The following is an 8,531-nucleotide window of genomic DNA, read 5'->3' as shown; positions in this document are numbered from 1 at the left end:
TCTGCTCCCAGAATTAACACCCTACTAATTGGTGGTTGGAATTTGGCCCTTGTCCCTGTACCTATCTCTCTACTTTTTAGACTTTTAATGGGTTGTGTATGATTTGTAACCCCTTCACAGCTGTGACTCTTTCTTTGTATTCTTTGTTTGAAACCAGTATAAAAAAAACTCAAGAACTCCATGAAGTTGGAGCAGCTATGAGCTAAACAATTAGTCTGGCTGTTCTCAGTTTCTGTTTCCTGTCTTTTCAATCTGACGCCATTAAATGCCACTCAGGACCCCCCAAAATCTAGAGCTGGCTCTCTATAGAGCCACCTCACTATGTGTCCCTTGGGACATGAGGAAATGCTTTCCCTCCATGCCTTCTCTTTTGGAGTAAGTTCCCATAATCAGTACTTAATGCAAAGTGTTAATGTTTCCATCTCCCCAAACAACCTATTAGGTTAATAATTGAAAATTATCAAATTGTTAGGGAACACACTTTGAGAAGTAGGTGAAGTTTAGTAATAAATGACTTGTATCTGCAGCCTTAATTTACCACAACTGAAGTTTGGATCTTGAGCTTTGAAATATAACCCAAAGCTTTCTGGATTTCCTCCAGAATCTGGGATACAGAAATTTATCTGTAAAATATTGTTATTCAAGTATTTATAGATGCCATATTATTATGAGCTTTGCAAAAAGATATTCTTTAACAGAAACATCACATACCATCTCTGCAAACAACTTAGGAATCAAATTTCCTAAAAGGATCAATTCCTGTCAGAGGATGATTTCTGGAGATAAAAAAAAGCCTTATCTATTAATTAGGTTTTATGGGATGGATGCATTCCTTGTGTTTCTTAAGATTAAAGGAAATGTAAAACTCAGAGGGATAATGGAGTAAATGGGGTCTACCACCAAAATGTGGGATATGGAGAGGGAGGCTTTTGTACTTTATGCTTTACTCTAATTTTTCAGTAAATATCCTTTTGTAAAAAAAAATGTTGGTGTAATCAGTGTGAGCTAAGCCATGTTACTTGGTTAATTGATATTGGAGAGACAGCAACTGGTTAAATGGCATGGTGGGACCACACTGATGGGGGCTCATTAGGAATGAGCATTAGGGAAATGATGACCCTGTTCTGGGGACCTGACCTGCCAGTGTGAGTACAGGTTGGGAGAATGAGTCCCAGCACCTACACTCTACAGAAGCCAGAGGTGTAGACATTCCTGAGCATAGGTGGAAGCTAGTCAGATAATATTGTAAACTGCAGAGAGACCACTCTGGGCTCTAAAGCAGCAACTCCCTAAGCTGCCCACCCATCAGCCCCTTATTCCGGGGTTTTTGTTTAACTCTTTGGCTCCCAGAAGCCAGGAATCCTTGTCTGTCAGATTGGAGATTAAGTCCTGTTTAATGAGGCAGGACTGGGGGCAGGATCTGGCTGGGAGACTCCAGTGAGACCAGCCCTGGCCAGTTATGGGGGGAGAGGAGAGAAGGCAGGAGGCTGCTCCTAAAACTGACCAGGGCACCTGTCCCTGGCAATGGTGGCTGAATAATTAGGAAAAAGCAAGAATTGTTCCATCATTCTGATCACAGATGACTCACTAACCACCTCCCCACCCCACACCCTCCCCACTGCATGGCACCATCAGTCAAGCAGAGCCCACAGAGAGGAAGGAGAAGTGAAGCTTCTTAGAAAGGCTCAGTCTGGGGAAACAGTGTAGAGCCAGCCAGGGTCACACTGTGTGCCTCAGACCAGCTCCAGGTCAGCCTCCATCCTCTCTCCCTCCAGCCTCTGGGAGCACCATGACTCCTGCCCTCTCGGTCCTGCTGTGGTTCGGTGAGTCCTCAGCAGCCCCCACCTTAGAGGGATCTTTATACACCATCAAGTCCTACCTGCCCCCCCCCCAACATCCACTTTGCTGAGGAGGAAACTTTCCTCCACAGAAGGGAGTGACAAGTCTAAGGTCACCCAGCAAGGGTGGGGTTAGAGGAGAAAAGGTGGGACTCTTAGAGGAGTCTCCTGGGGTCCAGCCTCCTTCACTCACAGCAGCCCTAAGCCCTAGCCCTGAGCTGTCTCTGCCCTTCCTGTGAGGATGCTGGGGGGGCGGGGAGCCGTGAGTAATCAGGGTCTTCTGTGCCAGGGCTGTGTCTGTGCATGAGGACAAGGACCCAGGCAGCAGGTGAGTCCTTCCCCCAACAATGCCCCTGCCCAGAGGACACAACTGACCCAGGAGAAAGAGCTGGGGGAGGTCTGACCTGAGCTGTTTAAAAGGGGGGGGTGTTTAGGAGGATTGGGGGTGTAGTTGTGGACCAGCAAGTGAAGTGTGGAGGTCCCCTCCTCCCTCACAGCCACCGCTATTACTGGGAGACAAAAATAGCATCCCTTCGGGAAGTCCCACCTTTTCTCCTCTAACCCCACCCTTGCTGGGTGACCTTAGACTTGTCACTCCCTTCTGTGGAGGAAAGAGCTGCCACCTTCCACAGGCTATAGGAATGATATTGCCCTCGAGGAGAAGTGAGTGATACCCCGATAAGATGATGGTGTGAGTTGGGGAACACAGAAACCTCTCATGGCTCACAGCAGGAGGTCAGGCTCAAAAGGGAGTTCAGCCTGTCTGAGCTGCTGCTCTTCCTCTCAATCAAGTCTCCCCGCAATAGAGTCAACGCAAATCTGCTCTTGAAGTCTTGGGTGCTTAATCAGGAACAACAAGGCAATGGGGATGAAGGTGGGGTATCAGCAGGAAAGGGGGTGCAGGTGTCCCTAAGCCAAGGCCCTTCACTCAGGCAGGTACCCAGCAAGCCTCAGACCCGAAGGTGAGACAACGTGTCCCCCAACCAAAGCTTCACCTTCCTGAACCCTCTAATAATATTCCCTTAAGTATAATTGTGTAAATCTAGGAGGGACACTGCAGGGCACAAGCCCAAGGCAAGTGGGGTTCAGGAGCAGCTCCCCAAAGGGAAGTCCAGTAACCCCAAACTCAGTTCATCTCAGTTGATATGTGAGTGAATGCAGGGAAGACCAGCTGTCACAGGCGCAGGTCTCCTATGCAAGTCAGGAGAAACCCAATGGCCACTTCAGGGGATCTCAGAGCAAGATCTCCTGACCTTCCTCTTGGGCTCCAACCCCCAAAAGTCCCAGGTCAGGTTTTTTCTCTCCCAGAAGTCTCTGCAGTTCCAATGGTCCTTTGGCTCTTCCTCACCTCCAACATTTCGTGGCAGTTTTGTCCAAAATGTCAGGGCTTGCCCCATTGTTACAGCTGACTGAGTCTAAAGAGAGAGGACCTGGTGTGGGGGCGGAGTGGGGACCCTGTGTGGGGGCGGGGTTCCTACAGAAGGGGATCCCCGGGAACTAACAGCTCTCCTTCCCTTCCAGACAGATTCCCCAAACCCTCCCTTAGGGCAGAGAATGGCTCTTTGGTGCCCAAAGGGGGAGCTGTGACCCTCAGGTGCAGGACATCATGGGAGGCAAAAGAGTGGCGGCTGGAGAAAAACGGAGCATCTGAACCTATCAAAGCTGTGAGAAAAGCTGGAAATGAGAGTGAGTTTTCCCTCCCACTGGTGACATCAAATAATGCAGGGACCTACCGGTGCCTCTATTTATACGATTCACACATACATGGAAGTTCATCCTATGGGTGGTCAGAGCGCAGCGACCCTCTGGAGCTGGTGGTGACAGGTGAGGCACATCATCCCTCCCAGAACCTCCCCCCCCCATCCAGGCAGGGCTGGCTCAGGGTCTCCACAGCCCTGGGTCCCTCTCCAGCCTAGCCTGGTCCCAAGTGCCCCCCTGGCTCTGCCCTTCCTGGCTTCTCCCCTGTGTCTGCCTCAGCTCTCCCTCTGGGTTTGCAGAAGAGGGGAGGAATCAGCATTTCTATAGAGTTTACTATGTGCCAAACACATCACCTTTGCTGTCTCATTGGATGTCGGGGCTAGTATGATCCCCATTTTACAGATGAGGAAACTGAGGCAGAGAGGAAGTTGGGAGGCTGGATTTGAACTCAGACCCTCCTGACTCCTGGCCCAGGACTCTCTCCTCTGCCCCATGAGCTTCCTCACTCAGCTCCCATCTTGGGGTCAAATAGGAGGCAGGAGAGGCTCAGCTTGGATCTCAGGAGATTCTCCTACTGCCAGCCCTGCCCCTCCCAAAGCCAGGAGAGGGAGCAGAGGGTGGAGCTGCTGCTTCTGGGCCCCTCTCTGAGCCCAGGCCTGGGGCAGAGTGTGGAGGGGGATCGGGAGGGAGGAGAAGCCTGAGGGACAGCCAAGTGTCTTCCTCTCCTCATGCCTGTCCCAGGGGATCCCTCAGGCTCCCTCTTCCCTCCCTCTCAGTTTCTCTTTGTCTCTCCCTCTCTGTCTGTCCATCTCTTTCTCTCTTTCTCCTCCCCCATTCCTTGCCCCGGAGCTGTCCAAGGTCTTTCTCTCCCCTCATACTCTGACTTTTCCTCTCTCAGAGCTTGAACCTCCCAGCCCAGCCCAGGCCTCCCCCCAGCCAGATCTGCCCCCTCCCTGCACAAGGGCTGCTCAGGCTCTAACTCCAGGGTCTCCCCCACTCCAGGCCTCTCTGCCCCGCCCTCCCTGGCAGCCCTGCCCAGCTCTGAGGTGGCCCCAGGACAGGGCGTGACCCTGCAGTGTCGGTCAGAGGGATGGTATGACAGGTGCGTCCTGTACAAGGAAGGAGAAGAGATCAGCCACAGCTGGACCTGGAGCCTTGAAAGGGGGCATCAGGCTGACTTCTTTTTCCCTGCTGTGAATCCGACCCACGATGGCACTTACCGATGTTACCGCTCTCATAGTTCTTCCCCCTATTTGTGGTCCTCCCCCAGCGCCCCCCTGGTGCTCAGGGTCTCAGGTGAGGCAGCCCCGGCCCCTCCCAGCCCCCCACCTCTCCCAAGCTCCCTCCCTGCCTGCTCAGGGCCTGTCCCAGGGGACCCCGGGGGCGGGGAGGGGCTGGAGGAAGAGGAGGCTCAGAGGGAAGGGCACTGGGTCATCCTCAGAGAAGGTAGACAGTGAGGCCTCTCCTTGTGACCCCTCTAGACACCTCCCATCAGCAGCCCATCCAGTCGTGTTGCTTCCATATACAGAGAATATATCTATTAGGCCCCAGGAAGGTTTGAGGAGGTCAAAGGGGGACAAGAAGAGGGCAGAGCAGGCCTGAGGTGGGGGTCTTGGGAAAATTGTGGGGAGGGGAGGCATGTTAAATACCCTCAAGTCTCCCCTCCTCCTCCTCTCTCTCGCAGGCATCTCAAAGGATCCTCACCTCCCCCAAAGTTCTGAGACTCCTCCATCCAGTGAGTAACAGCTTGCTCTGAGGACAGGTTGGGGGTCTCTCTCTCTTCCCCATTGATGCCCACCCTTTGTCTAGACCAGGCTTCAGTCCCCATTTCTCAGGAGGAAAACTGAGGCATGAGGAGGGCTGGAGGGAAAGGACAGGGACAGAGGAAACACCAGGCTGGGGAAGAAGGAAGGACAGAGCTGGTCAGGGAGGGGGAAGATGAGCAGAGAGGGGCAGAGTGGCCCTGGGATGGGTTCGAGTGATCCTGATCCCCCAGGAGGCATCCACACCTCCAGAATGAAGAGACGCCCCAGTTAATTGGAAATGATTCTGAGTGAGATGGAGGCAGGGAAGAAGCTGGCAGGGAAAGTGGGCCTCTATCAGGTGACACAAAATGGAGCATCTGAGACTTTGCTAAGAGAGGTAGTTGGGTGACAGAACTCTGGGGAGAGGCTGGGTGCCTTCTAGGATGGGGGGCTTTAGGGAAAGGGTTTGGGGTGACACAGATGTTCATCAGGAGATTTCGCAGATTCTAAAAGGATGGTTCAAGAATGGTGTCTTTGTCCTTGTCTCAGGGGCTCTCAGGGACAGTCTTCACTGGCCAGACAGTCCAGAGTGATGAGTCCCTGAATTGTTTCAGACATCTCTAGTTTTCTTAAGTCCTCCTCAATTTCCCCCTTTCTTTGTTTCTGGGTCTCTCTAAAGACCCAAAGCCTCTCCTTTCTGTCCCCTTCCCCAGGAGCCCCTGAGCTCTTCCTCTCTTCACCCACACAGCCATAGCTTCGACTTGGGGGCCAGTGGCTCTGCTTCTCCCATGCCTGATTTCCCCAATATATAGGAAGTGGGGGGGGGTCTCTCAGGTGCCCACACTCCAATTCACCTAAGCTGGAAGCACCAGAGGGACCTACTCCCCCTCATCCCTCCTCTGTCCATCATAGCCTCCCACTGATCCATCAGCCTCAGGGCTCTGCCTCAAGGCAGGGAGGACCTCAGGGCCCTGCAGCCAGCCAGGATGAGGAGCCCTGAGGAAGATTCAGATGGTCCCTCCCTGACACATCAGTTTTTCCATTTTTCTTCTGGGGTCCCTGCCTGCCCCCAGACCCCCCCCCAGGAGCTCAGAGAAGGGTCACAGGAATCACAGGAGCATCAAGTCTCAGAAGTGGACAGGCCAGGAGAGGTCCTGGGCTTGGACCACATTTGACAGATGGGAAAACCATGAGACCTGCAGAGAGGAGGGACTTGCCCAACATCCCTCATCCAGGAAGTCTGGGCAAAGCTGGGCTCACACCCCTTCTCGAGACCCTCTAGCTCTCCAGGCCTCTCTGGACTCCCCTGTAGAGCCCCTAACCCTGCCCCTTCCTCATCCCCAGGGACCTTCTCTCCAAGCCCTGAGTCTGAGAACAGACTCTCAGCTAAGTATTTGGAGTATTCCCAACAGAGGGTGGAGGGAGGCAGCAGAGTTGGGTGTTGAGTCTCAGGGTCTGTCTGCCCCATCCAGGGTCTCCTTATTTACCACCACTCCTGTTGCAGCACTTTATTCTTCTTTTTCTACCTCTGGACCTTTGGCTAGGCTGTGTCCCCAGCCTGGAATGCTCTCCCTCCTCACCTCCTCTTACAATGCAAAAATGTCTCTGAGACTAAGCTTAGGAGCTGTCACCTATAGCAGAGGTCGGCAGCCTTTTTGGCCATGGGAGCCATAAATGCCACATTTTTTAAAATGTAATTTCATGAGAGCCATACAGGGCTCACAGTGACGCTCCTGTAACAGCACCTGAAAAAAATGGACTTTATGGCTCCTGCAGAAAGAGCCATATCTGGCCCTCAAAAGAGCCAGATATGGCTCGAGAGCCATACGTTGCTGACCCCTGTCCTGTAGGAAGCCTTTCCTGATCTCCAACCTGTCCCTCCCCATTTGTTAGTGACCCCACTGCTCACATGGGACTGATTTATTTTTAGAGGAACAAACAGAGGCTTATAGGGGAGTGTAAGTCCCTAGAGGGCAGGAGCTATTCTCTCTTTTGCCTTTGTATCCTCTTGGCCTGGCCTAGCACAAGGCCTGGCCCAGAGTAAGTAGTTAATAGAAATCTGGAGAAATAAATCATGGAATTAAACTGAGAGCCCACTGAGGACAGGGCTGGGCCTCCTTCCCTCTACCTGGATGATAGCACAGGCAGAAAGCATTGTCATGGTAACTCAGAGAGAGGAGGATGTCCAACAAGAAAGGGTGGGCCACAATGTCAGGTGGAGGGTGAGGAGGGGGACCCTTAGCCTGGGCAATGAAGACATTTCTGGTGACTTTGGGGGCAGCTTCTGACTGGGGAGGAGATCAGAGCCAGGCTATAGAGGGGGAAGGAGTGAATGAGGAGAGGAAGTATAAGCATGAAGGTTAGGGGAAGGAGGGAGCAGGGAGAGAATCAAGGGAGAAGAGAGGATGGGCTCAGGGCAGGAGGAGGCAGGAGGCTGCCCCAGCCCCTCAGACCTTCTCCTTCCTTCACCCACAGAGTCAGGCTGTCAAGAAGGGAATAACAGGCATCTCCCCAGTTCAGGGGAAGTGTCTGGGAGGAGGATCTGACAGAGTGTGGGAGATGATTTCAGTGATCACAGGTGAAATGGGGCCTGAGCACAGGGCAGCCATATCTCAGTGACCAACTCTGATCCCCAGATGCTGCTGCCCAGGATTACACTGTGGGCAATCTGGTCCGCTTCATCTTGGCTGGTCTTGTCCTTGTCCTCCTGGGGATCCTGCTGACTGAACACTGGAACAGATCCAGGGGGTAACTTGTCCAGGGGAGTCCTTGTTTGAACTCTATGGCTAGACCAGTGCTCAAGACAGTGAGATGGGAAGGAAGGGAGGAAGAAAAGAAAGAAAAAAGGAAGGAAGAAAGCAAGCAAGGAAGGAACAAAACCATTTAAAAATCAAATTAAAAAATGTAACACAGAGCTGCCAGTGTCATGTCTGTGTTAGGCACCAAGATACAACTAACAAAATAGTTAGAGACAGAGTCAGAGGGATGAAAGAGAATTAATTCCTGACCTCCCAAAACTGACGATCTTTTGGAATAGACAATGCCTAAAAGAGAGCAAGCCAGGAAAAAAAATTAATTCTGGGGAGATAAGGGGGAAGGGAGTAGGAAGAGGAATAGATGTGCAGTATTATATAATATTGTACAATGTACTTCATTGGTAACATATTGAATGTTAGTGTTTTCTTGGGTGTTTAATTTATCAATTAAACTTTATATATATATATATGTATATACATATATATATATATAT

At 51.8% G+C, this 8,531-nt stretch overlaps 1 pseudogene; it reads left to right on the top strand.

The window, feature by feature from the left end:
• The first annotated feature begins 1,789 nt into the window (after positions 1–1,789).
• LOC123240824 lies at positions 1,790–8,033 on the top strand (annotated as a pseudogene).
• Positions 8,034–8,531: the final 498 nt, after the last annotated feature.

This window comes from Gracilinanus agilis, chromosome 3, assembly GCF_016433145.1.
Source record: "Gracilinanus agilis isolate LMUSP501 chromosome 3, AgileGrace, whole genome shotgun sequence".
NCBI classification, from domain to species: Eukaryota; Metazoa; Chordata; class Mammalia; order Didelphimorphia; family Didelphidae; genus Gracilinanus; species Gracilinanus agilis.
Note: the sequence above shows the minus strand (reverse complement) of the source record. Positions and strands in the feature narration are given on the sequence as shown.